This window comes from Mus caroli, chromosome 2 (genome assembly GCF_900094665.2).
Source record: "Mus caroli chromosome 2, CAROLI_EIJ_v1.1, whole genome shotgun sequence".
Lineage (NCBI taxonomy): Eukaryota > Metazoa > Chordata > Mammalia > Rodentia > Muridae > Mus > Mus caroli.
Window position 1 is genome coordinate 125,759,787 of NC_034571.1, and position 5,255 is coordinate 125,765,041.

At 41.0% G+C, this 5,255-nt stretch overlaps 1 pseudogene; it reads right to left on the minus strand.

The window, feature by feature from the left end:
* Positions 1-5,004, minus strand: part of LOC110307109 — a 36,252-nt pseudogene extending 31,248 nt beyond the window's left edge.
* Positions 5,005-5,255: the final 251 nt, after the last annotated feature.

Genomic DNA, 5,255 nt, shown 5'->3' on the forward strand with positions numbered 1-5,255 from the left:
CTCTACAATCAAGCTCTCCCAATAAACGTGTGCAGAAGGATCCTGTTGCAGCGTCGTTCTTGCTGGTCGAGTCGGACGCGCGCAAGATTTATTATATATCAGTACACTGTAGCTGTCTTCAGACACTCCAGAAGAGGGCGTCAGATCTCATTACAGATGGTTGTGAGACACCATGTGGTTGCTGGGAATTGAACTCAGGACTTTCAGAAGAGTTGTCAGTGCTCTTAACCCCTGAGCCATCTCTCCAGCCCCTCCTCTGACTGTTAGCTTATTTCTATTTCTTCTTTCAGGATGGTGCCTTAAGTATTGCAGGTGGGGGAGGGGCTGGATGGTAGTGGTGGGATTCAATAAAGATGCCTTTAATGTTGAACACTCAGTCTCAATATTTTGAACAATTATTCATGTCAACATTGTTGTCCACTTTGAAAAACAAGGTTTTCAAGCTGGAGAGATGGTTCAGTGGTTAAGAGCACCGACTGCTCTTCCGGAGGGCCTCGATTCAATTCCCAGTGACCACATGGTGGCTCACAACCATCTGTAATGGGATCTGATGCCCTCTTCTGGTGTGTCTGAAGAGAGCAATGGTGTACTCATATATATAAAATAAATGAATAAATCTTAGAGAACAAAGGAAAAGTAAAGAAAAGAAAAGAAAAGAAGGTTTCTGACCAAAGTTCAGAGCAACCAGATCTATAGGTATAACCATAAATATTTAGAAGGCCTACTGTCCAGCAGGGTGCTGCCACTGTAGTTGAGCCAAGAATCTATGAGGTTGACTCTAGTGAGGACTAGAGGATTAATGGAGGATTCAGAGTCTGAACTGACCATCTTCTGTACCAGTCGAGGCTTTCAGTGGTGGGACTGGGATACCAATCCAGCCACAAAGCCTTCCATCTACAGCTTATCCTGACTACACAATATGCTAGGGCAATGGTGGCTCAGAACTTGTGGGAGTGGCCACCAAATGATTGTCTAATTTGAGGCCCACACCACAAGAGGGAGCCCAGGCCTGACATTTGCCTGGATAGCCAGGATCTGAGAGCTAGAAGGCCCAGAGACCTAGGGCAGAGAACCAAACATGACTGGGAAAAGAAAAGTCAATGAAATGATTCCTAATGATAATCTGCTGTACTCATAGATAGGTGCCTAGCTCAGTTGTCATCAGAGAGGTGTCATCCAGCAACTGATGGGAGCATATACAGAGAACTATAGCCAAATATTAAGCAGAGCTCTGGAATCCCACAGAAGACATGGAGGAAGGATTATATGAGCTAGAGGGGTCGAGGACACCAAGAAAACATGGCCCACAGAATCAACTAAGCATGGCACATAGCAGGTCACAGAGATTGAAGAGGAAATTGTGGAGCCTGCATGGGTCTGTGCCAGGTCCTCTGAATATATTTTATGATTAGTTAGCTTGGGATTTTAGTGGGACTCCTAGCAGTGGTAGTGGGGATGTTTCTGATTTCTTTGATGGCTCTTGGGATCATTTTCATCTTACTGGGTTGTCTTGTCCAGCCTTGATATGAGGGATTTAGCCTAGTCTAATGGCATAGTGTTATGCTATGTTAAGTTGATATCCCTGGGATGTCTGCTCTTTTCTGAAGTGAAATGGAAGAGCAGTGAATCTGGGGGAGATGAGAGGTGGAGGGATACTGGTAGGTGTGTAGGGAGAGGAAGCTGTGGTCAGGCTGCATTGAATGAGAGAAGAATAAAAAATATTTAGAAAGCATTTTGACATCATGAACGTTTAGTGAAATTACAATAACAGGCTCCAGTAGGGTCTACAGAAGGAAGTTTTCTGATTGGTTTGGGATTGATTTCTCTATGTCTGCAGCCAAAGTGTGTTATATCTCCAGTTATAGGGTCTTAGCATAGTAGCTATGACAGGTAACTGTCATAGAGTTTCTATTGTCATCAAACATCATGACTGTAGTGGCTATTCCTGGTTGTCAACTTGACTGTATCTGGAATGAACTACAATCCAGAATTGGAAGGCTCACCTATGATCCCAATCTTGAGGCTGGGAGATACAAGTTTCTGACCTGGATCTTGGCATGGAGATCTTGAGGCCTAGTGGCAATAAATTCCAGGAGACTAAGGCAAGGGGATCTCTGAGTTCCAGGTCATCTGGGACAAAGTAAGTCCCAGATCCAGGCATGGTGGCACACACCTTTAATCTGGGCCACATCTTCTGCTGGAGACCTACATAAGGACATTGGAAGACGGAAGGCTCTTTCCTCTTTGCCTGCTTGCTTTGTGGGATTGAGCAACTGCTAGATCCTGGGACTTCCATTCACAGCTGATATGATCATTGTTGGGGAGTTGGACTACAGACTGTAAATCATCAACAAACTCCCTTACTATATAGAGACTACCCATAAGTTCTGTGACTGTAGAGAGCCCTGACTAATACAACGACCAAAAGCAACTTGGGGAGAAAAGGGTCTATTTCATCTTACAGTTCTCAGGTGACACTCTGTAACTGAGGGAAGTTAGGGCAGACACTCAAGGCAGAAACATAGTAACTGGAACCAAGCAGAGGCCACAGACTAATGCTGCTTATTGATTTGTTCTTTGTGGTTTTCTTGTGTAACTCCACCCACAGTGAGCTGGGCCCTCCCACATAAAGAAAATTCCCTACAGACTTTCTTATAGGCATTTTATTTTTCAGCTGAGGTTTCTCTTCTTAGATAACTCTAGCTTCTGTTGAGTTGATAAACAAACAGACAAACAAACAATTCCCTTTAACTCCAACTAGACCAACTGACCCCTTGTTGATTTGACACATCAACAAATTCCTATTAAGCTATAACCCTTACTTAATTGTTTATCCCCAAGATATCAATATTAGTACCACAGCATAAAAGATCCCAACGTTTAAAAGTTTCACAGTATTTAAAAATTCAAGCACTTTAACAGTTTAGTGTCTTTAAAATATCCAAGTTCTCTTTCAAAGCTCCAGTCTTTTTTAAAATTCTGAAGTCCTTCTAAGATTTCAAAGTCACATTATTGTGGGCTCCTGCAAATTGAAAGACTTACATGTTTTTTTACTTCAAGAGGGAAGAATCAGGGCACAGCAACACTTAAAGAAAAATTAAAGTCCAACAATGACAAAGCTCAAAGTCCTACATCTGGGATTCCCTCATGGTCTTCTGGGATCTAAGGGCTTCTGCAGCTCTGAATGGGCTCTGCCGTTCACAGCTCACAAACCTCATTTGACAGGCGGGCTCAGGCTCTTCTCCAGAGGTGCAAGAGCATCAAACACTCTTAACCATGGACCCATTTCTCCAGTTCCCTAAGTGATCATTTTGATATGATTTTGAATTCAGTGTTTGAGCATTTTATTGAAAATTTATTGAATATCACAGTTACTGGTTTTATAAAAAGAGTTTGTAAACCCTCCTTTTCTGTTTTATGAGGTAACCTGAGTAGGTTTGGTAGGAGTTATCTTGGAAGATCTAGTAGAATTCTTCAGTGAAGCCATCTGTGGGTTTTTTGTTTTTTTCAGTAGGTGGCTTTTTATTGCTGCTTTAATCTCATTGCTGGCTATAGATGTTTAAATGAATTTCCGTATGCCACATGTGTCTGGAAGTTCACCCCTCCTGAGATTTTCAGCTTAGTGGAGTGGGGTTATCTCAGGTCTGTCCTCCTGATTTTCTCAGTTTCATCAGTAACTGTTGTAATGTCTCACTTTTCATCTACAATCAGATTCACTGGCTCTTCTCCTTTTGCTTAACTTGGCTAAGGGTTTGTCAATGTTTATCTTTTCAAAGAAGAACCTTTATTTCATTACTTCTTTGCATAGTTTTTTTTTTTCATTTTTATTTCACTAATTTCTGTCCAGAATTTCATGACTTTTTTTTTTCTTGTGTGCTATTTTGGGATTTCGTGTGTTCTTGTTTTTCTAAGACTTTAAGGTATATCGTCAACTTATTTAAATAAGGTCTCTCACATTTCCCCCATTTTCTATCTTTTTATTAACTCATATACAACTGCTTGTCTTCTGGTTTGTTGAAGCAGTAAGTCTGATAACACATGCCAGAGTAGTGCCTGTCAAAGTGGCTAGCGATGGAAACACTGGCACAATCTTCATGAGAAGGACATGCTTCAGGAAGGAACTGATTTTGACATGGTCATCTGCTTTATAGTATTTCATTACAGCCAACTTAACCTTCTTCCTCTTATGCTTATTCTTCTTGGGAGTACTGTAAGACTCCTTTGTAAAATTAATTATTTTACTATAAATTTAAACAGTGAATTAATCTGGCAGCTGTATTTCTTTACCTTTGCTCGTCCCCAATAGCCATACAGAGAAACAAAGATTTATTTTTAGCTGCTCCTCACTATTAGGCAGTTAAAAGATCCATAATAACTTCTATGTTAATCTGGTGACCTCCCTGCTCCATCTCATGATACTTGCATATTATTGCTGATCTGGATTTTTGAACTTCAGATGTTTTTTTCTCATAATGTCTTCAGACTCTCCTCCTTGTGGCTGATCTGAATCTCCCTCTCCCTCTCTCTCCTTGTGGCTCCAAATTCTCCCCTGGTTGGCCTGCTCTATTCTCTCTTCTGCACAGCCACTGGGTGATCAGCATTTATTGTCAAGGCAGAGAATGAATGGTAAGAACTGCTTACACAAACTTAGATAGGAGATTCTAGACATAAGCATGGTGTGAGGGCAGAGAAATCAGCATTTGAATAACACAAGGATAGCTTTTACACTGTGTACAAAACATTATGCCTACCCTTTTTTCTTTTCTTAGCACCACCACAAAGTCTCAACACAAGATGAAAGGTGAACTGCTTTTGAATGTTGTAGTCAAGAGAAAATATGGCATATTCCATCTGATTACCATCAAAGATCAATCAGCCTTTGCTGATCAGGAGGAATCCCCTCCTTATCCTGCATCATGGCCTTAACATTTTCTATAGTGTCTGAAGGTTCAACCTTGAACGTGGTGATGTTCTTTCCCATAAGGCCTTCACAAAAATCTGCATCTTGGTGGTGGCTCCACCACAGATGGCCAGTAGGGACAAAGCAACTTTTTTTTTTTTTTTGGATGTAGGCACTTAGAGCTATAGACCCTGCTGTTAGGACTGCCTCCATTGTGTCCTGTAGATTGTGATATGTTATGTCTTCATTTTCATCCAATTTTAGTATTTAAAACTTCTCCTTCAGTGTTCCATATATCTATGTGTTGTTCCACATTTCTATATATCTATATAGTGTTCCATAGATATCTCTATAG